The sequence below is a fragment of the Aotus nancymaae genome, unplaced genomic scaffold, assembly GCF_030222135.1.
Source record: "Aotus nancymaae isolate 86718 unplaced genomic scaffold, 86718_ANA_hifiasm-v0.15.2.pri h1tg000002l, whole genome shotgun sequence".
NCBI lineage: Eukaryota > Metazoa > Chordata > Mammalia > Primates > Aotidae > Aotus > Aotus nancymaae.
This window is the reverse complement of record NW_026988413.1, coordinates 48547311-48574728: the sequence shown is the minus strand read 5'-3', so window position 1 is coordinate 48574728 and position 27418 is coordinate 48547311. Positions and strand designations below refer to the sequence as shown.

The 27418-nt window shown below is 35.9% G+C and overlaps 1 long non-coding RNA gene across 2 annotated transcripts in view; it reads left to right on the top strand.

The window, feature by feature from the left end:
- Positions 1-25207, top strand: part of LOC105719559 (uncharacterized) — a 661868-nt gene extending 636661 nt beyond the window's left edge. The window contains exons 5-8 of one of the 2 annotated variants that reach the window (XR_001108001.2): positions 5240-5438; positions 15224-15321; positions 16177-16286; positions 24742-25207. This is a non-coding gene — a long non-coding RNA (uncharacterized LOC105719559). Of the gene's footprint in view, positions 1-5239; positions 5439-15223; positions 15322-16176; positions 16287-19200; positions 19351-24741 lie in introns of those variants that run through there. The other variant, XR_010337967.1, reaches the window with a different exon arrangement.
- The last annotated feature ends 2211 nt before the right edge of the window (positions 25208-27418 follow it).

The following is a 27418-nucleotide window of genomic DNA, read 5'->3' as shown; positions in this document are numbered from 1 at the left end:
TTTTTTTGCTGCCTAGCATTGTCTGGCTATGTGGGCTCTTTTTTGGTTCCATATGAAATTTAAGGTGTTTTCCCCAATTTTGTCAATGGTAGCTTGATGGAGATAGTATTCAATCTATAAATTACTCTGGGCAGTATGGCCATTTTTATGATATTGATTCTTCCTAATCATGAGCATGGAATGTTTTTCCATCTGTTTGTTTCCTCTCTTATTTTTTTAGGAGTGGTTTGTAGTTCTTCTTAAAGAGGTCCTTCACATCTCTTGATAGTTTTATTCCTGGGTATTTTATTCTCTTTGTAGCACTTGTGAATGGGATTTCACTCATAATTTGGCTGTTTGTCTGTTATTGGTTTATAGGAATGCTTGTAATTTTTGCACATTGATTTTGAGACTTTGCTGAACACCTTAAAGAGATTTTGGGCTGAGAGAATGGGGTCTTCTAAATATACAATCATGTCTTCCTCAAATAAAGACAATTTGACTTCCCCTTTCTAACTGAATACTGTTTATTTCTTTAAAGATGAGTGGTGAGAGAGGGTATTCTTGTCTTGTGCCAATTTTCTAAAGGAACGCTTCCACTTTTTGCCCATTCAGTATGATATTGGCTGTGGGTTTGTCATAAATAGCTCTTGTTATTTTGAGATATGTTTCATTGATACCTAGTTTATTAAGACTTTTTAGCATAAAGGGTTGTTGAATTTTGTTGAAGGCCTTCCTTCTCTGCATCTATTGAGGTGATTATGTGGTTTTTGCTTTTGGTTCCATTCATGTGATGGGTTCACATATATTCAGAATAGTAAGCTTTTCTTGTTGCAATGATCGTGTTACCATTATGTAATACCCTTCTTTGTCTCTTTTGATCTTTGTTGGTTTAAAGTCTGTTTATCAGAAACTAGGATGGCAACTGCTGCTTTATTTTGCTTTCCATTTGCTTGGTAAATCTTCTCCCATTTCTTTATTTTGATTCTATGTGTGTCTTCACATGTGAGATAGCTCTCCTTAATACAGGACATCAATGGGTATTGACCCTTTGTCCAATTTACCAGTCTGTGTCTTTTAATTGGGACATATAGCTTATTTATGTTTAAGGTTAATATGGTTATGTGTGAATTTGATCCTGCCATTATGATACTAGCTGGTTGTTTTACATATTAGTTAATGCACTTTCTTCATAGTGTTAATGATCTTTACAATTTGGTATGTTTTTGCAGTGGAGTACTGGTTGTTCCTTTCTATGTTTAGTGCTTCCTTCAGAAGCTCTTATAAGGCAGGCCTGGTGGTGATGAAATCTCTCAGCAGTTGCTTTTTCATAAAGGATTTTATTTCTTCTATGCTTATGAAGCTTAGTTTGGCTGGATATGAAATTCTGGATTGAAAATTCTTTTCTTTAAGGATGTTAAATATTGGCCCCCACTCTCTTCTGGCTTGTAGGGTTTCTGCCAAGAGATCTACTGTGAGCATAATGGGCTTCCCTTTGTGGGTAACCTGGCCTGCCTTTATGGCTGTGCTTCACATTTTTTCCTTCATTTAAACCCTGGTGAATCTGATGGTTATGTGTCTTGGGGTTTCTCTTCTCAAGGACTATCTTTCTGGTTTTCTCTGCATTTCCTGAATTTGAATGTTGGTTTGCCTTGCTAGGTTGAAGAAGTTCTCCTGGAGAATATCCTGAAGACTGTTTCCAACTTGGTTTCATTCTCTCCATCACTTTCAGGTACACTGATCAAACGTAGATTTGATCTTTTTACATAATCCTGTATTATTTCTTGGAGGCTTTGTTCATTTCTTTTAGCTCTTTTTTCCTCTAATCTTGGCTTCTTGATTTATTTCATTGAGTTGATCTTCAATTTCTGATATCTTTTCTTCCACTTGATTGATTAATTTGACTATTGAAACTTGTGTATGCTTCACGAAGTTCTTGTGCTGTGTTTTTCTGCTCCATCAGGTTGTTTATGTTCTTCTCTACTATGCTGGTTATTTTAGTTAGCGTTTTGTCTATCCTTTTGTCAATGTTCTTAGCTTCTTTGCATTGGGTTAGAACATGCTCCTGTAGCTTGGAGAAGTTTATTACCCACCTTCTGAAGCCTGCTTCTGTCAATTTGTCAAACTCATTGTCCATCCAGTTTTGTTCCCTTGCTGATAAGGAGCTGTAATCCCTTGGAAGAGAAGAGGCCTTCTCAATTTTGGAATTTTCAGCCTTTTTGCACTGGTTTCTTCCCATCTTCATGGATTTATCTACCTTTGGTCTTTGAAGTTGGTGACTTTCGAATGGCGTCACTGAGTGGACCTCCTTTCTATTGATATTGAAATATTTCCTTGTTTGTTAGTTTTCCTTCTGACAGACAGTCAGTCTCCTCTGCTGCAGGTTTGCTGGAGTTTGCTGGAGGTCCAATCCAGATGCTGTTTTCCTGGGAATCACCAGTGGGAGTTGCAGAACAGCAAAGATTTCTGTCTGTTCCTTCCTCTGGTAGGAACATCGCAGAAGGGTACCTGCCAGATGCCAGCCAGAGGTTTCCTGTATGAGGTTAGCCCCTACTAGGATGTGTCTCCCAGACAGGATACATGAGGGGTCAGGGAGTCCCTTGAGGAGGCAGTCTGTCTCTTGTCAGAGTTCAAACGCTGTGCTTGGAGATCTGCTACTCTCTTCAGAGCTACTAGGCAGGAACATTTAAGTCAGCTTAAGCAGTATCCACAACCACCCCTTTTCCCAGGTGCTCTGTACCAGGAAGGTGGAGGCTTTATTTTTAAGTAAGTCCCTGATGGCCTCTCCCTTTTTTCAGAGTTGCCCTGCCCAGTGAGGGGAGAGTCTAGTGACACTGTGTGACTGCAGAGGCCTTGCTGAGCTGCCACGGGTTCTGCCCAGTCGCTGGGTAAACTTCCCAGGGACTTTGTTTACACAGGCAAGGTTAAAACTGCCTACTTGAGCCTCAGCAATGGCAGACGCCCCTCCCTCCACTGAGCTCGAATGTCCCAGGTTGAGCTCAGACTGCTGTGCTGGCTGTGAGAATTTCAAGTCAGTGGATCTTAGCTTGTTGGTCTTCGTTGGGGTGGGACTCACCAAGCCAGATCACTTGGCTCCCTGTTTTTAGCCCCCTTTTTCAGGGGAGTGAACGGTTCTGTTTTGCTGGCATTCCAAGTGCCACTGGGGTATGAAAAAGAAAAAAACTGCTGCAGCTAGCTTAGTGTCTTCCCAAACATCCACCCAGTATTATGCTGGAAACCCCAGGGTGCCAGTGTTGTAGGCACCGGAAGGAATCTTCTGCTCTGCTGGTTGTGAAGACTGTGGGAAAAGCGCAATATCTGGGCCAGAGTGCCAGGAAAAATCCCTACTGGCTTCCCTTGGCTAGTAGAAGGAGTTCTCCTCCTATTGCACTTACCGAGTGAGGCAACACCCCACCTTGCTTTGGTTCACCCTCCTTGGGCTGCACCCACTGTCTAACCAGTCCCAATGAGATAAACCAGTTACCTCAATGGGAAATGTGGAAATCACCCACATTCTGCATTGCTCTCTCTGGGAGCTGTTCCTATTTGGCCATCTTGCCAGCAGTCTGACTCACATAGTTTAGAAGTAACAAGGATATCAACTTCACTCACTTGTATTCAACATAGTACTGGCAGTTTGTATTAGTCTGTTCTCACACTGCTAATAAAGACATAATTGACACTGGGTAATTTATAAAGGAAAGAGGTTGAAGGGACTCACAATTCCACATGGTTGTGGAGCCCTCACAGTCATAGCAGAAAGCAAATGAAGAGCAAAGTCATGTTTTAAATGGTGGCAGGCAGGAGAGTTTGTGTAGGGGAACTCCCCTTTATAAAACCATCAGATCTTGTGAGACTTATTCGCTATCACAAGAACAGCATGGGAAAGCCCTGCCTTCATGATTCAATTACCTTCTACCAGGCCCCTCCCATGAAATGTGGAAATTATGTCAGCTATAATTCAAGATGAGATTTGGGTGGGACACAGCCAAATCATATCATGGTCTTAGCCAGAGCAATCAGACAAGAGTAAAAGAAATAAATGACATCCAAATTTGAAAGGAGGAAGTCAAATTATCATTGTACATTGATGATATGATCATATACCTAAAAAACCCAAAAAGGTCCTAGACATTATAAATGAATCCAGTAAAGTCTCAGGATACAAAGTCAATGGACACAAATCAGTAGCACTACTATACACTACCAAAAGCCAAGCTGAGATTCAAATCAAGAATGCAATTCCTTTTAGAACAGCTTAAAAAAAAAAAAAAAAAAGCTTAGAAATACACTTAGCCAAGGAGGTAAAAGTTCCCTACAAGGAAAACTGCAAACCACTGCTGAAGGAAATCATAGGTGATACAAACAAATGGAAACACATCTCATGCTCATGGATAGGTAGAATCAATATTGTGAAAATGACCATACTGCCCAAAGCAATCTACAGATTTAATGCAATTCACATCAAAACACCATCATCATTTTCCACAGAAGTAGAAAAAACATCTTAAAATTCCTATGGAGGCAATAAAGTATTGAATAGCTAAAACAATACTAAACAAACAAACAAAACAAAACAAAAGAAATCTGAAGATATCACATTACCAACTCCATATTACACTACAAGGCTACAGTTACCAAAACAGCTTGTATAAAAATAGGCACACCAATCAGTGGAAGATAATAGAGATCCCAGAAATAAAGCCAAATACTTACAGCCAACTGATCTTCAATAAATCATACAGAAACAAACATAACGTCAGGAAAGGACACCCTATTCAATAAATGATACTGGAAAAACTAGCAAGCCATATGTAGAAGAATGGAACTGAATACTCATCTCTTACCTTATACAAAAATCAATTCCAGATGGATCAAAGACAAATCTAAGACCTGAAACCCATAAAAATTCTAGAAGATAAAATTTCAAAACTCCTCTGAACATTTGCTTAGGCAAATAATTCATGACTAAGAACTCCAAGGGAAAGTCCACCAAAACAAATAAATAAATGGGACTGTGATGGTTAATATTGAATGTCAATTTGCTTGAAGGATGCAAAAAGTATTTTTCCCAGGTGTGTCTGTGAGGCTGTTGCAAAGAAGATTAACATTTGAGTCAGTGGACTGGAAGAGGCAGACCCATCCTCAATGTGGGTTATCACTGTCTAATCAGGTGTCAGTGTGGCTAAAATAAAGCAGGCAGGAGAACATGGAAAAGCTGACTTGCTGAGTCTTAGCCTTCATTTTTCTTCTGTGACAGATGCTTTCTGACCTCGAACATAAGACTCCAAGTCCTTCAGTTTTTGGATTCTTGGACTCTCAGGCCTTTGACCACAGACTGATGGCTGCACTATCAGCTTCCCTACTTCTGAAGTTTTTGGGTTTGGACTGGTTCACCACTGGCTTTCTTACTCCTCAACTTGCAGACAATCTATCATGGGACTTCACCCTGTGACTGAGTGAGTCAATTCTCCTTTATAAACTCCCATTCATATATTCATATGTCCTATTAGTTCTGTCCCTCTAGAGAACCCTAACTCATACAGGGACCTAATGAAACTAAAAAGCTTCTGCATGGTAAAAGAAAGAATCAGCAGAGTGAACAGACAGCCCACAGAGTGACAGAAAATACTCACAAACTATGCATCTGACAAAGGACTGATATCGAGGATTTACAAGGAACTCAAGCAAATCAGCAGGAAAAAAAAATAATCTCATCAAAAAATGGGCAAAGGATAGGAATAGAAAATTCTCAAAAAAGATATAGAAGCATTGCCTCCATTAGCACAGCAGGCATTTTGTCAGTCTCATAATTAGAAGATAGACAAATAGCCAACAAACATGAAAAAATGCTTACCATCACTAATTATCAGGAAATGCATATAAAATCACAATGAGATACCATGTGAGAATGGCCATAATTAAAAAGTTAAAATATATATTGGTATAGATGGGGTAAAAAGGGAGAACTTTTACACTGCTGGTGGGAATATAAACTAGTACAACCACTATGAAAAACAGTATGAAGATTCCTTACAGAACTAAAAGTGAACTACCATTTGATCCAGCAGTCCCACTGTGGGGCATCTACCCAAAGAAAAAAAAGACATTATATGAAAAAGACACACGCACCTTTATAGTAGCACAGTTTACAACTGCAAAAATATGGAAGAAACTTAAATGCCCATCCCCAACAAGCAGATAAAGAAAATACGGTATATATACACCATGGAATACTTCTCAGCCATAAAAGGTAACAAAATAGTGGCCTTTGGAACAACTTGTATGGAGCTGGAGGCCATAGTGAAATGGAATGGAAAACTAAATATCATAGGTTCTCACTTATAAATGTGAGCTAAGCTATGAGAATACAAAGACATAAGAATGATGTAATAAACTGTGGAGACTTGAGGGGAAGGGTGGGAGGGGGTGAGGGATAAAAGAGTACAGTAGGTACAGTGTACACTGCTTAGGTGATGGGTACACCCAAATCTCAGAAACCACACCTAAATAATTTATCCAAGTAACCCAAAACCACCTGTACCTCCAAAACTATTGAAGTAAAAAAAAAAGAAGTAAAGTGACAGAGAAAAATGCACCATACTAATGCTTATATTAATGTCATATGCTAAATGGCAAGTAATTGTGCACCTTCCACTATAATCTGTAACAATAATCAAGAAAATTAAACAAAAGGTGTGCATGTGTGTGTGTATGATGGCATGGACATGGTGGAAAGGGAACACTTTTATACTGCCGTGGGAATGTAAACTGGTACAACCACTATGAAAAGCAATAGTCTCACATTACATTGTTGTCTCCATAGTAAACGCCCAAGAATTGACAATAAATCTCCTGAACTAGTCAAATATAGCACTGTTGCAGGATCCAAAGTCATGTGATTTACTTTAAACCAGCATTGAACATTGAAATTTGAAATTAAAAACATTGTACCATGTACAATTACACCAAAAAGTAAAATACATATGAATCTAATTAAGTATGTACTGGATCTATATGCAGAAATCTACAGTCCTCTGATGAATTGATAAAGAAGATTTAAATAAATGGAGATAAATTTTGTTTTATGAATCTGAAGACTAATTACTGTTAAGATTTCATCTTCCCATTTTGATTTATAGGTCATCGTATTCTCAATCAAAATAGCAAGCTATTTATAGATATTGACAAACTGACTCTACAGTTTTTACAGAAAGTTAAAAGACCTAAAACAGTAAACAGAATATTGAAGAAAAACAACAAAGTTGTTATGCTCACATTATCCAATTTCAAGACTTACTATAAAGCTATAGTAATTAAGACTGAGATTTTGTTGAAAGAATAAACTTATATCGATCATAGGTATAGAATAGATAGCCTAGGAATAGACTAATACAAATACAAACAAACAACTGATTTATGTCAGAAAAAGAAAACTACAGAAACTAACTGAAAGATCTCTAAATGGACAAAGTTGGAACAATTTAAGCAACAAAATAAATCATAATTTGATTAAAATCTGGAGTTTAAAATACATATCTATGAGTCCATACTCATATAAGGACTGACTCAATATACAAATGAGTAAGAATAGACCTATTTTCTATGCAGAATGATTTTAAATAATTTATGTGGATACTCCACGCTCAAGGAGGTGGAAAATTAGTTCCTCTTGTTGAAGTGTGCAATGCAATTCCTTCTGAAAGAAAATGGAGGAAGAGTAGTTTTACAGTGAATAAATAAGAGAAATACTACTTTAGCCAGGTGATTAGGGTTATCAACAAGTCATTGTTATTTTGATAATATGTACACTTAATACGGTGTGATGAAAAGTAACACTTCACCTCTCAAAAGCCCATAGCTCCAAGTCTAATCATGAACAAAATATCAGATAAATTTCAACTAGTGACATTCTATAAAATACCTCAGTATTTTCTGGGTCATCAGAAGAAGGAAAACCTGAGAAACTATCACAGTCAAGAGAAGACATGCCTGATCAATGTAATGCAGTCCCTGTATGGTATCATGAATAAAGAAAGGACATTAGGTAAAAACTTAGGAAATGGCTGGGTGCAGTGGCTCACGCCTGTAATCCCAGCACTTTGGGAGGTCGAGGCGGGTGGATCACGAGGTCAGGAGTTCCAGACCAGTGGGCCAATATGGTGAAACCTGTCTCTACTAAAAATACAAAAATTATCTAGGTGTGGTGGCGGGAGCTTGTAATCTCAGATACTTGGGATGTTGAGGCAGCAGAATCGCTTGAACCTGGTAGACAGACCTTGCAGTGAGCAGATACCACGCCACTGAACTCTAGCCTGGGTGACAGAGAGAGACTCTATCAATCATCTCAAAAAAAAAAAAAAACCAGTAGGAAATGAGAATAAAGTATATACTTTAGTTAATGATAGTAGATCAATATTGGTTCATTAATTGTAAAAAAAATATATATATAATGTAGCATATAAATGTAAGATGTTACAGGAAGCTGGTGTGCAATACATAGGAACTCTTACTATGTTTACAACATTTGCATAAATCTAAAACTGTTTTAAAATGAAGGTTTCAAAAAGTGGGCAAAGGATACGAACAGACATTTCTCAAAAGAAGACATTTATGTAGTCAGTAAACATGAAAAAAGCTCATCATCACTCGTCATTAAAGAAACGCAAATTAAAACCACATTGAGATACCATCTCACACTAGTTAGAATGGTGATCGTTAAAAAGTCAGGAGAGAACAGATGCTAGAGAGGATGTGGAGAAACAAGAACGCTTTTACACTGTTGGTGGGAATGCAAATTAGTTCAACATTTGTGGAAAACAGTGTGGCGATTTCTCAAGGATCTAAAACTAGAAATACCATTCTACCCAGCAATCCTCTTACTGGATATATGCCCAAAGAATAAGAGATCATTGTATTATAAAGACACGTGAACATTTGTGTTTATTGTGGCACTGTTCACAACAGCAAAGACTTGGAACCAACCCAAATGCCCATCAATGACAGACTGGGTAAAGAACGTGTGGCACATATACACCATGGAATACTATGCAGCCATAAAAAAGATGAGTTCATGTCCTTTGCAGGGACACAGATGAAGCTAGAAACCATCATTCTCAGTAAACACAAGAACAGAAAACCAAACACCGCTTGTTCTCACTCATAAGTGGAGCTGAACAATGAGAACACATGGACACAGGAGGGGAACATCACACACTGGGGATTGTCATGGTGTTGGAGGCCCGGGGAGGGATAGCATTATGAGAAATATCTAATGTGGATGACGGAGTGATGGATACAGCCAATCACACGGCACATGTATACCTATGTAACAAACCACAGGTTCTGCACATGTACCCCAGAACTTAAAGTACAATTATATATATAAAAAAAAGGGAAAATAAATAAAAATAAGTATTTAAAAAATCAATAAAACCTGAGAAAAGTCATTTGTTCCCAGAGGGAGATTATTTGGGAAAAGAGTGGGTTGAAGGGTGAGAAAATACATTTAACCTTTTCAAGTGCTTATGAAGACAGCTACATGGATCCATTTTGCAGTAAGCTGAACATTCAGGTTTGGTCTTAGGAGAAAGGTCTTAATTGGAAGTTTAATTCTGGGAAAGGAACACCAAAGCCCAATTCAGTCAGTAAAGTAGATCAGAATACTTAGGAGGAGTGTCAGGAATTTTAAAAAGCAAAACCCTGGGGGAATTGTAACTTTCAAAAGTAGAATGTGAAAGTAGGTGAGGAGCTGGAAGAAAGTGGTGTGCTATAAGAGAAGAGAGAGGCGTTTTCCTAAGTGGAGAGGGTAAAAAAGACACACGAAAATTACAGCAGTGCATTTACCAAGGGTCGGAATTTCATCATGCTTTTCTTATTTTAAGCTGTGATTTTCAGTTGACCTATACAATCGATTAATGGGCTTTAAAGTCAATTTATAATGATTGGTATTATTTTAAATGAAATATAATGAAATGGAATAGGAAATATGAAATTCATCACCCACAGGAAAATATTACATTCACCTCAGAGGTGAAATTGCTCAAAACTGTTGGTCAGATGTAGACACTAATGATGCCACATATGCACCAAGAAAGTGTAAAAGATTTATTATCCACACAAACGGATTTCTGAAGAAAGTAGGAAAGCTCCCAGGCAGGTTCAAAAATGAGTTGAGAGAGTCAGAAAGAATGGCTGAGGTTTTTACAGTGGTTACGGAGTGGAGCTGTGATAAGGGTTCCCACGTGTAGCCCGAGCCTTGGGTGGTTTGAAATTCCACACCCATCTTGGCTCCAAAGAGTCAGCTTTCTTACTAGCTTTCCTAGATGTGAGGTAAGAGACAAAACAGGGAATGGTGGGATATAAAATCTGTGAGTAGTCAAACATCAAATGCAGAACCTCACTCTATCACAGTAAGCATTATTTCGGGAAAGCTTTTATCAGTAGTATGCGTGTGAGTGCATATGGATTAGATTCTGCTAAATGTCTTATTTTAGATGTGGTTGAAAAAGTTAAAAAGTTTGAAAGTCAGGAACCTAAAAGTTACTGAATAGGTTACATTAAATTACAGCTCAACTTAAAAACATAGAGTAATAGATTTTTTCCTCCAAGTTCATCACCAAATTAAATGCAGAAATGAATTTTAATGGTCTTACTCAGGCTCTTGCTGTCTCTTTTCTTTTATTCCAGGAATTTAAGGACTGGGAAATTTAAAGTCCATTTATTAACACTTGCTGCCTGCCAAGCCTTTTGATTCATCTGAGCTGCAAGTTATTCTGTTTAGTTTCATCTTGAAAATCAGAACGTGTGCTCCAGTCCTAGAATAGATTTACACTTCCAAACAGTCTCGTTATAAAATCCTTGAACTTCTCAGTCACGGCATCAGTCTTTCTGATATCATCTTACTTGGATTCTTCACTCTCTCCTATTGTTCAGTAAGTACACTTAGGAAAAGAGTTTTTTAACCTTTAGAATCCACAAAAACAGAAATTCAAAATTACAGCCTTTGTATATGTGGTAAAGGTACTTAAATATTATTTAGTTTACCCAGAAACAAATACAGATTCTATAATACATCACGTTATTAAGCATAAGTAATTAAAAACTTTATTTTGGTCAGTCTACATGTACATTTAGAACTTGTTTGGCCTCATGACTCTTTCTGCTGGCAAGTTCTCCCAATCCTGACCTTTCCTATAGCACTATATAATTTTCCTATGTATTAGGGAATGTTGGTGTTTATTCAATTATCTAATTATTTCCAGAGTACTTTTGAAATCTTTATGATTTTAGCCTTTTTTCCCCGCTTAAGCAATGCAATGAAGTGACATCCACCCTACCCAAGTATTTATACAATACACCCACACATTCACAACCTTATCTTTCTGATAGACAAATAGAAAATGTTGATTAAAATATCACTATGCAATGTTAATTGGACTGTGATCTCACTGTATAATGAGCTTCCATTTAGAAAACATTTGCTATGTGAGGTGTTTCTGGACACTGCATTTTAGATTAGAACCTAACTGAGTATATAGTCTACTGCCTTAAAAAGTACAATTACCACTTTTTAAAAGAACAACATAAATTGCCGGGTAATCTGACAGGTGAGTGTTGTTCATCTAGCAGCAATGTGTGTGAGTTGGGAGCTGTGTGAGGAGAGAGAGAGCAAAGACATACTTCTGTTTGGTTTGTTTGGCCTCCTTTCCTATTTCTTTTTAATTTTTTGTCTATTTCCATAGCTTTTGGGGGAACAGGTGGTGATTGCTTACATGAGTAAGTTCCTTAATGGTGATTTGTGAGATTTTTGGTGCACCCATCACCCAAGCAGTATACACTGAACTCAATTTATAGTCTTTTATCCCTCACTCCCTTCCTGCCCTTTCCCTCCGAGTCCCCAAAGACCACTGTATTCTTCTTATGCCTTTGCATCCCCATAGGGGATGAGCATTTGGATTTTTTCTTATTTTGTTGACATTATAGATAATATAGCTATAAGCATTCTATATATGACTCCTGGAGCATCCAGGCAAGAATTTCTCTAGAGTATATACCTAGAAGTAAACTTAATAGGTGATAAGGCTCACATCTTTAACTTCACTAGATGAATTTAAATTTTCTGCTAAGTGATTTCCCAATCTATATTCTTGCCATCTCCGTGTGAAAGCTCCCAGTGTACCACATGCAGAACTGTAAGCAAAATATTTAAAGTTCTGTCAATGTGATTAGTTTAAAATGAGAACTTGGTATATTTTTGTTTATATTTTTCATATTCAAATTAAGTTCAGCATGTGTTTATATTTTATGTCATGTATTTCTCTCTCATATAAAATGCGTGGTCTTGATTTTTGCCCCAAATTTAATCTGGTTGCTTTTCCCTCTTTATTTGTAAGAATACTTGATTTATTTTCTATATAAATCTTTTGCCAGTTTTATATGTTGAAAGTCTGTGGCTTTTAGTTACACTTTTTAAATGGTGCCTTTGATGGATAAAAACTTTAAGTCTATCAAGGTTTTTCTTTGTGAATTGTGCTTTTTATATATTGTTTAATAAATCCTTTCCTACCTTAACATCACAGTATCTTTTATATTTATTTCTAAAATATTTAAAGCCCTATTTTTCACAATTTCAAATTTTTGTTACTTGGATTTGATTTTCATACACAGTATGAAAAGGAATCCAAACTTTATATTTTTTCTAAGTAGATACCCACTTGTCCAGCTACTCTTCATTGAACTGTCCATATTTGCCTCCAACTGATCTGCAGAGACAACTTAGATTTATATCAAGATTGGCAAAACTGAGGAGTCAGTTTCAAGCCTTCTAACACTGCCTCATTGGCTATCTGCCTGTCCATATACCAATGCTGCTTCTTAGTTATTATTATAATATTATACTAATTTCTGGTCATGTAAGTGTGTTTCTACCTTCTTATTAAGAAGTCTTTTCTAGAAACCATATAGACTAGGGTTTTGATTGGACAAGAAATTATAAATTAATGAGAAATGTGTCAAATTTATAATGTGCCTTCTTCATCGACATATTATTGAAATTGCTGATTTTTAACTGTTATGATTTGTTTAATTAAAATTCCACTTTTTCATGAATTCATAAACATTGTTAGATTTAATCAAAGGCACATATTTTTATTTACTAGTATAAAGCAATGTAGATAACTGACCTGAATTCATCTTTTATCTAGTATTCTTATTTATTTCCTTAACTAAACCATTTATTATAATATTGATATGAGCAGTGACAGGCAATATCTTTGTCTCATTCAGTTCTTGATTGTAAAGAAAAGGCTTACAATATTTAACTATTAAAATGTGAGATTTACTGGAAGATTTTGATCAATAACCTTAATAGGTTTAGGAATGATCTTTCTCAGTTCTAGTGTACAAATAGGTTTTATTTTATTTTCAGTAAATGCTGAATATTGTCAACGTATTTTTCTGCATTTATTAACAGGAATATGTGAATTTTCTTTGTTTGACTAATAGATTATAGTAAAGTATATTGATAGGCTTTTGTGACAATATACATGTACATATATGTATATATATTTTATCGAAAAAATTAGGTAACATGCTTGCATAAAGTGCATAAATATCTACGTATGGTGCAAAATAATCCTTATAAAATGAACACCTGCTTGTTTTATTCAGCTTAAATTATAGAAAACTATAAACAGCTAAAAGGCTGTAAAAGCCCAGAAATAAATACTATTAGAATGAGTTACTGAGCAGTGGCAATACTGTTGAGTTCTAGAGTATGCTTCTTCAACTATAATTCAGAATGTCAAATTATTTTCTAGGCATGTGGTTTTATTTATAAAATAATTTGGTAAAGTTACATGCCTGCAACCAACTAATCTTCAACACAGCCAACAAACACATACACTGGGAAGGGACATCCTGCTCAATAAATGATGTTGGGAATATTGGATATCCATATGCAGAATAAAACTGGACCTGTATCTCTCACCATATACAAAAATTAACTCAAGATAAAGACTCAAATGTGGCACCTGAAACTATAATTCTAAACGTAAACCTTTTCTGGACATTGGCCTAGGCAAAGAATTTATGACTAAGTCCTCAAAAGCAAACACAACAGAAACAAAAATAGACAAGTGGGACTTAATTAAACTAAAAAGCTTCTACACAGCTAAAGAAATAATCATCAGGCTAAGCAGACAACCTACAGAATGGGAGCAAGTATTTGCAAACTATGCATCTGGCAAAGGATTAATATCCAGAATCTACAAGAAATACAAACAAGTCAACAAGAAACAACATCATTAAAAAATGAGCACAGTATATGAACAGAAATTTCCCCAAAAAAGACATACAAGTCTCTAACAAACATGAAAAACTGCCAACATCACTAATCATCAGAGAAATGCAAATTAAAACCACAATGAGATGCCATCTGACACCTCTTAGAATAGCTATTATTAAACAATCAAAAAATAACAGCTGTTGATGAAGATGAGGAGAAAAAGAATGCTTATATATTGTTAGTTGGAATGTAAATAGTACAACTTTTATGCAAAACAGTATGGAGATTTCTCAAAGAACTGAAAATAGAACTGCCATTCAATCCAGTAATCCCATTACTGGGTATCTACTCACAGGAAAAGAAACCATTATGTCAAAGAGAGACCTGCATGGATATATTTATGGCAGCACTATTTGCAATAATAAAGTCATGGAATCAACACGAGTGTTCATAAATGGAAGATTGGATAAAGAATATGTGAGATGTACATATATATATAAACACACACACATGTACATATGCTAAGGAATACTACACAGCCATAAAAAGAATGAACTCATGTCTTTTGCAGCAATATAGTTGGACCTTAAGGCCATTATCATAAGGGAAATAATTCAAAAACAAAAAATTAAATACCAAATGCTCTCACTTATATGTGGGAGCTAAACAATGGATACACATGGAGATACGGAAGATAATAAAATATACTGGAGATGACAAAAAGGAGAAAGGGAAGGCATGTGAGGGATGAAATATTACCTGGTGGGTACAATGTTTACTATTCAGATAATGGGTACACTAAAAGCTCAGACCTTACCACTACACAGTATATCCATGTAACAAAAGTGTACTTGCATCCCCTAAATCTATAAAAAATCTAAAAAAAAGTTTATTTGTATTGCCATGAATTTGAAAAAAAAATAAAAATTTAAGATGGAGTCTCACTCTCTTGCCCAGGGTGGAGTGCAATGGCACAATCTTGGCTCACTGCAACCTCTGTCTCCCGGGTTCAGATAGCTCTCCTGCCTCAGACTCCTGAGTAGCTGGGATTACAGGTGAGTGCCCTACACCTGGCTAAATTTTTATATTTGTAGTAGGAACAGGATGTCTCCATGTTGGCCAGGCTGGTCTCAAACACCTGATCTCAGGTGATCTGCTGAGCTCAGCCTCCAAAGTGCTGGGATTACCGGCCTAAGGCCACTGCGCCCGGCCTAATAAATCTGAGAATCTTTTAATTTGTTTATTGGCTGTTTAGATTTTCTTTTTAGGTATTGCTTCTCTAAGTTTTCTCATTTTAGTATTGACTTTTCTATCTTCTTTATTTTATGCTGTGGGGTGTTGTCTGCTTAAACTTCACCCATCATAGTTTGGATGAAAGACTACAACTATTAAGTTTTTCATTCTTATGGAAAAGATTAGATAACAAAACATAAAACATACTTGTTAATTGTTATTAGCAGCATTAAAGAACTATAAGAAAGGGGTGAACTGGGCGACTACTTTTCCAATTTGCCAAAAGAAATGTAAAGGAATTGACAAAGTATAGACAGTTGTGATATATATAGCAGGGCCTGACCTAACTCCCTTTCCCCTTCCCTACATTAATTAATGCCTGGGAATAAGTGTCTCATTGGGAATAGTCTTTAAACAATGATGATGAGGATCAATGTATAAGTAACCCCAAACCCTTGCTCTTCTCTGTGAGTGGGGAATTTGAAAATCTGAGGCTAGTTTTCAGTATTTTTCATATTTTCCCCTTGTGATTATGCGTTAGTAACTCAGAGTGTTAGACAGCTTGATAACTTATCTTTACTTGGCTCTTTTGCTTTCTAGTTCCAGTTCTCAAACTCCCATCAGATTTTTCCTTGATCCCTCAATTTTCTGTATTTAAACTAAAATTCTTTCCTTAGAATTTTATTTGGAAAAACTCAAGACAGAACACTCAAGGGAAAAAAATGTTCAATTGCTCCTGTCCCAAGCAGTTACAAGATAAGATTGAAACAAGCTGGAAGACTACCATGTGAGTAAAACTCAGCTTAACAAAGGGATTCAGCTTTGTAACAATGATTAGATTAAGTGTATTTCAAATGACTTCCATGTAGCTTTCAGTAAATTGAGGAAGAGAATCACTGAGTTAGTAAGAAGTCAATAAAGTAAGTATAGCATAATTTGAAACTACATCTAGAGATAAATGTTGGGTGTGGTTTTTAACACATGAAACTGTCTATAAATATATCCTAAATCTACTAAATTGTTGACATAATCAGAGCAACCACATGCTAGGGCTAAGAAAGGTTTTTGTTGAAGAAACAAGACAATTTTCAGAACCCCAAACTTTGATTAATAGAAAGTGAGTTATGAAAGCTTAGAAATACTTTGAGAGGACATATTTCCCAGCATCCCTTTGGATGTGTTATGGAGGGTCCTAAACAAGGATTAATCCTCTAGAGCAGTAGTCTGCAAACTGTAGCCCACAAATCTTGCCATGTCCATTCATTTGTATATTGTTAATGGCTACTTTCATGCCACAATAGCAGAGTTGAATAGTTATGACAGAGATCACATGAGTTCCAAAGTCTAAAAGAGTTCTCTACTTACAAAAAAGAAGTTCGTATCTGTCCTACAGGGCAGAACCAACAGTGAACAGATAAACATGGAAATTCATTTCAGAAACCATACCGAAGGTTTAATAACATTTTTTTGCAACCTGAGGTAGGCAATCTTTAGAATCTTCAAAATATCTTTCCAGAATTCTAGTGACAACCATGTGACATCTTTTAAAATTATTTTTGGGGGGACTCATGTAAGAGAGAGAGAGAGAGAGAGATAGTAGTTATTATCCCCCCACCATTGTATATAGGATTTTGAGTGTAGCAAGTTACTTCTTTTTTTTATTTCATAGGTTGCTGCGCTATATAGTGACACATAGGTAACCAAGTAGAGGGGCTACATATTAACTAAAAATCCTTGTCAAGTATTATGAAGGGTCTAAGATTTTACCCTAATTTTAAGTGGATAAGTTACCTGTACAGTTTCATGGATGCTGACAGAAGACATGAGACACCTGACTCAGAGACAAAAGACTTCATTACACATGACAGTAACCAGCTTAAGCTTCATGTTCACATTGGTTCTCCAGGCCCCTAAGTCCCAAGGAACAATGCTGGGTGTCCCAAAGGGACGCTGCATATGCAGCATTAGTTCCCACTCCAACCAAGGAAACTGAGCTTAGGAAATGGCAGTATTTTAAAGGAGGTTGCTAGCAACCTTCCCTACCTTTCCCCATGTGGGAAGCATTATTTTTATATTCCTGGACAGCAAACAAATATGTCCTCTGCCCTAAAAGGAGAAACTATATATAAATTCTCAACTGGTTTTCTTTTTTAAAAAATCCTCAGTGGTCTGGAGCAAAAACTTAAACAAGATGTGCAGCAACATAAGAGACATATGAAAAATTGTTTGCCAACAGTCTTGGACTTTGAACTAGTATAGCGACATAGTGCGACTTGGAGTTGTCTATTTTAGGGAAGTTATACAAAGAATGGAGTTAACAACAGCTATTTGACGACCAGAATGGCAGAAGATTGTAACAAAGACCACAAATGCTCAAAGATGTCTATTGTTTCTCTTCATTCTGGGCATATGTTCAGACTACATTTCCTAGAATCTCTGTAAAAGTGTGGTTTGTTCTATGGGTTGAAATGATGTATGCTAACACTCACCAAAGTGATAAAGAGGCTATGCCTTTCACATGCTGTTTTTTTATTGATATGACAGATAGATGCAAAGAATCCCTTAGGGGACTTCAAGACCTTAGAAAATGACAAAGGCACATAATGAATAGAGTCTGTTGATGAATGGCTGAACAAAGCAACCTCCTTTCTGACTTGCATGAGACTGTAAAACAAGTGAGAAACATTTTTTTTCTCATTAAACCTCTGAAATGTTGGGGTTGTTTGGTACAGAAGTTAGCCTTGCCTTAGTGATATAGAGAACATAATTTATGATTACATTTTCTTAGATACTTATCATATGTCAGACACAATATATTGCCAGAGTTAATTCTTTTAATAAGCCAGTAATACAGGCTTTATTAACCCCCTTCTGAGAAATTACTTCTTCAAACTTCTCACATAGCTTTTAATTGAAAGAACTGGAACTTCAAACTAGTCTAAGTGACCCCAAAGTTTGTGCAGTTAACCTGATCTCTGTTATGCCATCAGTTAATTTCTTGGTGTATATACAAAACAAAACAAGTCTGTATTTTTAGTCTTGGGTAAATCTATCAATCCAAACTGTGAAAATGTCAAACTAGAGCTCTCACTAATATTTGGTCAGTAGAATAATCATTTATAGTTACCACACAACTGAAGGGAAATGTGAGGCATCCTCATAAACTAACAAACAGTTTTATTAACAAATTATGTGGTTAATAGTATATCATTTTTCTAAGTTTATAGAGCTGAAGCTTTAGCCATTTACATGGGAAACTGCTTCCATCATTTTAACTTCTAATCTCATATCACATATATGAGTGTTTATTTTAGGTAGGCTATTAAATAGTACTCCAAATTGCAATTTAAAATTTTTAAAACAATATGATTATAATTTTCAGTATATTAAAGAATATTTTAAAATATTTATCAATGTTTTTAAAAAATTGCTGACCCTGTCACCTTCTAATTTCCTTATGTACTTCCTACTAACCAGAATGATCTGCATAAATGCAATGCAACTGTCTCTCTCTCTCCCCCCACTTTTTCTTTTTCCCATATATAAATATTTCTACATTTGTCTATACTTAGAAAACTGAGTCCATACCAATATCTTCAATTATCATCCAATACCGCCCAGTTTATGCTATTTTCATCCTATTCCAAATTTGTCAATGCCTTCTCCTTCAGTGAGAAAGCCACTTTCATTTTCCTTCATAGATACACCGTCTGTATTTAAAAACAGTCCTATTTCACCTGTGAAGATAATGGCCTCACTCTGCTCAGCTACACAGCCCTGTGCCAGGATGCTCCTCCTTCAAGAAGCTCTTCCATACTCTTTGGACTCTGACCACCCACACCAGATGTGTGTCACCCATCTCTCCAGGTGGGTGACACCTTGGACACAAACACTACTGCCCACCACATGGGGACCTGTTTACTCTGCAATAGCTCAAGCTTCCTACATCAGGCTGTCCCTTGTGGGGACACCCTACCTACCCTGCTTAGGCTGACATCAAGCACAAGTGTCTTCTGTCCTATTTGGTCACCAGTATCAAATGCAGGGATCTACAAGTGTCCCCCAAGGATATGGATGCCTACTCTTCTTTGCCCTACCTAATGATTTTGAGAAAATATTGTTCAGAAAGGAAAGGAAGAGGAAGAAGAAGTGCCAAAATTATAATTTTAACAGCTGAATTACTTTTTGTGTTTGCACCAAGACATTTAACCTCATTGTTCTAGCTTAACAATTCTAAAAAACCTCTTGATTTTTTTCTCTATTTACAAAAATACAGTAATAATTTTTGGAAAATAAGCTGATTTTTTTAAAGAAGATTGTTACAAATGACATTAGTATTTTGCAATAGACAAAAATATTAAATCTTTATAAGATACTAAGAAAAAAGTCCTCTCACTATTATTTCCTGATTACCCATAAAATTACACATTTTTAAAGTTTATGTTTATTTTTTCCCTGTGAGTTATTTTTTCATGTTAACTGATACTATTTCTTATAGTATTATCCTGATTATTTAAAAACGCTTTATGTGAAGCAAAGTAATACTACGTTATACTTCTTGCAAATATGGTCAATTGGTTTTTCATTTAGCTCTTAATATATTTTAATGTATCCTAATTTCATACATTTTAACATTCTCAGATAATTTCTTTTCTTTTGCACACTTAGAAAATTCTTAGTCATCATTTAACTGCTTACTTGTAGCTTTCTTCTGGGCCTTTCATGGTTTCATCTTTCATATATAGGTTTTTAAGATTTCCAAAAAAGAATTACTTTTGTGCCTTCTTGTAATTAATTAATTACTTCCTCCGTAAATATAGAACAATTTTCCAGCATCCTCGGTTGAGTAATTTCTTAGTTGAATATTAAATTCATATATATATGAATACATATATATACAGGTAGATTACATATAAGTATCCATTTGGGGGTAATTTATTTTATTCTGTCTTTTTACCAACACTACAGTTTTCATATCAGTACTACAGTGTTTTAATTATTGTATGTTTCAGTACCTAATAGACCAAATTCCTTTCATGCCTCATCTTATTCAATGACATCTGAGCTATTATACCCTGAGTGTCCTTCCAGATGGTCTTACTATCATCTTTTTTGTACTTCCAAAAGAAGCTTTAAAGTATATTTAATCTGCTGTATTTTGTCACTCATCTAAATTTATAATATACCTCTCGTTTTGTTCAAGTATTTTTGTCTCTTGGTAAAGTTTTCTCCTTTTCTTATACCCATTCCTACATTTTTATATATTTTTTTGCGATTGATTGATTGTGAATAGATATACATTTTAAAATAATTTTTACTGTTTTTCTGTTGTATTGAGAAGTTTTTTAAATATTTATCTTACATCAAGTTATTTTACTATAGCAAAGGTATATAGTATTATACTTTATACTGTAAGTATTATAGTATATTTTTTCTGGTATTTTAGGAATGCATTGATACTGCCTGCAAACCTCCCATATGTCTGCTCTCAAACAGACTATATTCAAATAAATTTACTAGTCAATTACAAGAGCTAAACTTTCTCAGTGATATTCTTTCCTGGATGTCAAATTTATACCAGTGATATCTTGCTAGAAAATATACCAGTCTATTTGGGTTAAGGGAAGTTGTTAGAATTACTGTAAAACTGATTATAATAGGAGACAAAAATGGCTATTTAAATATATATTTTATTAATATAAATAATATGAAGCCACAATATCATAACTTATTTTAGTTACAGTCAATATGTGTTTTCCAACTTCATATTTTTTTCCATCTCTGTTTGTGTATAGACCATTCCTGAACTAATTTCTAGCAGTAATGAATTTCAAAATCATTCTCTATTACATTGTTATTCAGTCATCATAAATATTGTTAGTATGCTATTCTTTAATTAGGCTCACTTAGGTGCTTTAGGACACCTCAATCCTTGACTTTAGAATCTCTAAAGTATATCTTTTTAACAAATAATTTTATAAAAATATTTAATGACTAAACCTGGAATGAAAAACAATACCTCTATATACATTAACTTGAAGATCAGTCAATATAGGCTGTAGCTCTCTTTGCCATCAGTCAGATTTACTAAAAATATGATCTTACCTCCTCTCTGTCTGTTCTGAATTTTGCTGACCTTCTTCTTTGCCAAACTACCTCTTAACAGGGTAAATATAATAAGTGGTAAGGCATTACTCAGTATGTACATATTTGCAATTTAAAGGGAAAATGTCCCCAAATTTATTATTTTAAAATGTGTTATAACTGCTCAAAGAAATTAGAGCCAACACAACAAGTGGAAACTCATTCCATACTCATGGATAGGAAGAATCAATATCATTAAAACGGCCATACTACCCAAAGCAATTCATAGATTCAATGGCTTTCCTATCAAATGCCATTGACACTTTTCACGGAACTAAGAAAAACTATTTTAAAATTCATATGGAAGCAAAAAAGAGCCCAAATAGCCGAGGAAGGCCTAAGGAAAAAGAACAAAGCTGGAGGCATCATACTATCCATCTTCAAATTTCTACAAGGCTACAGTAAACAAAACAACATGGTACTGGTACAAAACAGACATAGAGACCAAAGAAACAGAATGGAGGCCAAGAAATAAAGATGATACACATGTCCAACCATCTGATCTTCAACAAAGTAAGTTGACAAAAACAAGCAATGGGGAAAGGACTCCCTATTCAATGAATGGTGCTAGGATAACTGGTTAGCCATATGCAGATGATTGAAACTAGACCCCTTACTTATATCGTATACAAACATCAACTCAAGATAAAGACTTAAATGTAAAACCCAAAGCTATAAAACCCTGGAAGACAAGCTAGCCAACACCATTCTGGACATATGAATGGGCAAAGATTTCATGACAAAGATGCCACAAGCAATCCAACAAAAGCAAAAACTGACAAATGGGACCTAATTAAACCAGAGTTTCTGCACAGCAAAGGAAACTATCATCAGAGTAAATAGACAACCTATGGAATGAGGGAAAATATGTCCAAACTATGCATCTGACAAAGGTCTAATATCCAGCATCTAAAAGGAACATAAGCAAATTCATTAAAAAGTGGGCAAAGGACATGAAAAGACACTTTTCAAAAGAATACATACATGCAGCCAGAAAATAAGAAAAAAAGCTCAACATCACTGATTATTAGAGAAATGCAAATCAAAACCACAATGAGATACCATCTCACACCTGTCATAATGGCTACTATCAAAAAGTTAAAAAATAACATGCTGGACAGGTTGCAGAGAAAAAGGAATGCTTATACATTTTCAGTAAGAGCATAATTAGTTCAACCATTGTGGAAAGCAGTGTGGCAATTCCTGAAAGACTAAAATACAGAACTGCCGTTCAACCCAGCAATCCCATTACTGAGTATATACCCAAAGGAATATAAATAGTTCTCTTATAAAGACACATATATGTTCATTGCAACACTATTCATAACAGCAAAGACATAGAATCAACCTCAATGCCTGTGAATGGTAGACTGAATAAGGAAAATATGGTACATATACACCGTGGAATACTATGCAGGCATAAGGAGGAATGAGATTATGTCCTTTGCAGGGTCGAGCTGGAGGCCTTATCCTCAGCAAACTAACAAAGGAACAGAAAGCCAAGTATCACATTTTTACTTGGGAGCTAAATGAGAACGCATGAACACATAGAGGGGAACAACAGACACTGGGGCCTGCTGGAGGGCAGAAGATGGGAGGAGGGAGAGGTTCAAAAAAAAAATAATAACTAGTGGTATTAGGCTTAATACTGCATGGTGAACTAATCTGTATAACAAACTCCTGTGACGCAAGTTTACCTATATAACAAACCTGCACATGTACCCCTGAACCTAAAATAAGCTAAAAATGCTTTACAAAGGAATCATTTTGTTTTGCTCTTGTGTAAATATTCGAAACCTCATAAGCTGGTTGGTGTCGTAATTCCATGAGAACTATTATCTTATTCTTGGAAATTTGAGTCTGTGAACATCTGTGTGTTTATACCACCTCAGTATAGGAAATACTAATGGGCCCATTGACATTCTCTTGAAGATAAATGTCTTTATCTGACTTCGTTCAGTAAACTTTTAATTAGTCTCAAATATGTAGAGAAACTCACTAGTTTTCTTAGAACATTAGGCTGGTTAGAATTTCTGGTAAAAATTGCTGTGGGCAATATCATTTTAAAAAATGTTTTCAAGGATGTGGGAAGGGCTGGGATTGTAATTTACCTGTTTAATAGCTACCTGATGTAAGCTGATACGCAGCACTCATTCCACAGATATTTTGCTCTTCACCTTCAGCAAGATGTTAAATGTTTTCAAATAGCTATTCTGTACTGTTTTATTGGTGTTAACAGAGCTATTATGGCTGTTACTGGCCATCTTTATAGCCATTTGCTGATTCACTTCCATAGCATGTATGTCTGGCTACCAAAAATGTCATTGATCATAGTTTAAGCCATCATCCTTCGATGATAAAATTGGTGATATCATTGAATGACAGATTCAAAAAGTATCATAAAAAGTCACTCAAACAGATGGCAAATACACCACTGTTTATATTTTTAAATGAATGCTACAGATGGTAAGAAATTATTCCACCATGTTTAATAGGAAAATTCCACAGCATTTCTACAAAGGCACTTTTCTTTTTATTGCAAGGAAATATATTCAGCAATTTAGCTACCATCCACTCCTTTTCCTTCCAAATTCTATATTGGAAGCATATGGGAAAGATGTCTAAGGAGCCAGTATTCATTTTTTCTTTATGTGTCCTAAAATTTATTGAGTAATAAAAATAAATAGGAATGAGAAAGGTGTGTGGATGTGTTCATTCATTAGGAAAAAAATTACAATAATTCTTAAGGACATTTTTAGGTAACTTACTCATTCAATTAAAACATGTATAACCATTAAAGTATTTTGGGTTAAAAGAAAACATTTGAACATCGTATGTTAACATTCTAAAGAATATCATTTTTTAATGTACTGTTAAGTCTGCTTGTATTGTGTACTAATTTTATGCTTATTTTATGGAATGATGCTATAACAGCAAGTTTTGAGCAACAAAAATAATTCTATAAACAAGCATTTGAAAACAAGAATTTAAGTCTTCTGCTTAATTACATATTTCATTATAGTCACAGTAGCAGAGATTACTATGCTTTACATAAACAATTGTCCATACCTTAAATATTTAATCTGTTTTATCCATAGCATATGTCAGGCCTGCAAGTTCAAGCCTGGCCATTATAGCCTTGGTGACCCACACATAGACCACTGGATGGTCTCCAGGAGCCAGGAAGTCTGAAGTAACCAGAAGGCCACAAAGAGAAGTGAAACAACTAGTTCCTACCTCAATTGAGTGCTCTCTCCCTGCAACCTTCAACCATTGTTCCTGCTCAGCCTTGCAAAGCTTCCCCACTAGACATTAGGTTTCTCAAGACTCCCACCCTTGTAACTATGTAATTTACCTCACCCTCTACTTGAAACTAATAACCCCCACCCTTATGATCATGTCTGTTTGTAATAGATGACCCCTACCTTTGTGACCATGCATTCCGTGACACCCTCCCCCAGGCAACATGCCCCCACCCACCACCAGCTTGCAAAACCACCCTGTACTGTAACTTCTCTAACTTTCCATGACCTATCTCAAACCTATAAAACCAACTCCTATCCCACCACCCTCTTCTGACTCTTTTCAGATTCAGCCTGTTCGCACCCGGTTGAATAAACAGCCATGTTGCTCACACAAAGCCTGCCTGGTGGTCTCTTTACAAAAGCGACGTGCCTAACAGCATACACATATTCCTTGAATATCAATAATAAAATCAGCTTCTTCAGAATCAAACACACTTTGTGTAACATATTACAAAATTCAAATATTCTAACATCAGAATCCTTTTGTAGAACTTAAATATTCTTTATAACTTTTTTCCTTTGAACAATTATTACCACTGTCCTTGCTCCCAAATGTATATTTAACTTTAAAAAATGTAAATATAACCAATATGAAAATATACATCATCAGATTTTCCCTTTCAAATAGCCTTTCAAAATATTTCTTACCTGTGAGCATAAAAGTTTGTTCCTTCCCGAAGGGCTGGCGATGTTGTGTTACATGTAGTGGATAACATGTTGCACTTCTGTGTTAGGAGCTGGTACAATGCTTCCCTGCCTCCTGGTTGTTCGCCCTCGTCATTTCTTCTTCATGTAGACCTTTAATAAACATAAAAATCATGGTTAAAATTCAAAGTCTATAACATTTTCTACCAAAAAATATAAAAATTGCAATGAATGTGAGAGATGGACTTAAAAAAATGCATATGTCAAAATTTTAACACTAATGGCACAATTTCTATTTTGTGTCAAGATGGTGCCCCGTAGCCTTCCAAAGGCAGGACACAGACACTGCTCGGTACACCAAAGCCAAGGGCCTGTAAAACAGCATTGTTACAAATTACTTTTAATTCTGATCTGTTGCCTCTAAAACAGTGGTTCTCATATGTTAGCTTTATCAGAATCACTGGAAGGTTTGTTAAAGATTGCCAAAGCCCAGACCTAGACTTTCGGATCCTCTAAGCCTGGAGTGGAACCCGAAAATTCCCATTTCTAGCACATTCCCAGTTGATTTGGATGCTGTTGGTCCGGGGCACTCACTTGTAGAATGGTTCTAGCATTAAGACAGAGGGGAAAAGCGGTGAACTGAAACATCAGGTTCTAAACTCAGCTTTTCCATTAGCTGTGTGATTTCAGAAATGGCATTTACTATCTCAGGTTTACTTTTTTATCCTTTTTTAGATGAAAGTCAGTCTAGGTGATTATTTATTCCTTTGTATGTCACCCAGAAATATTTGAATATAGATCATTAGCCACTAGAAAGCACACTGTACCTTTAATTAGGGTGATTCAAAAGTCTTACTGAAGACAGCTCTGAAAAAACTTTTGAAATTACACAGAAGCTCTGCTCTTCACCCCTGCTTCTTTGGCAAAGGTAGACTAAACTTGAATTCAAAATGTTCTCTGCTTGAGCTATCCAAAAACCCAAACAGCAGACAAATAAGCAAACAAATATACTACCTAGAATATTATCTAATGGATATAAATGATTCTCAATTCAGTCATGTCTTTAACATATTATTAAAATACTGCAGAGGCCTCCTCTACCACGTTATCAGATTTCTCCACCTCAGGCTGCTCTTGGCCTCTTGCTATACTGACCGATTATTTAGCCCTCTATGTTGATTTAACGCTGGAGAGTCATAGAGCCTCTTGCCAGGCCACCCAAATAGTGGGCTGTTCCATAAACACGATTTTCTTGTTATGTATAATGGTGGCTCCATATTTCAGAGCCCTAGCAAACCTCTGAAGCCTGGCACAGGGGCTTACACGAGTAATTCTAACACTTTGGGTGGCCAAAGTGGGAGGGCTGTTTGAGCCCAGGAGTATGAGACTAGCCTGGGCAATATACAAAGACTCTGTTTCTGCAAAAAATAAACAAAAATAAAAAGTAGCTGGGAATGGCGGCACATGCCTATAGTCCCAGCTACTAGGGAGGCTGGAGGTCAAGGCTGCAGTGAGCTGATTTTGCCACTGCAGTCCAACCTGGATGATAGAGTGGGACGCTGTCTTTAAACAGACAAACAAACTTCTGAGAGAGAATAGCCAGAGTTTGGAAACACAAAATCATTCCCTCCACAGCTGATCTGATTGATTGAGTTCTACATTGGTTAGATTTACTTAGGTCTGCCTAATCTCTCTTGAATTGTATTAGTCCATCTCTATTATAGATGAGACAATTTCACTAAATGATGAAAACAGATGAGAAAGATGATTGACTACTCAGAATTAATAAAGAGCAGGAGAGTTTTCATGTTTTGAGGGACCAATA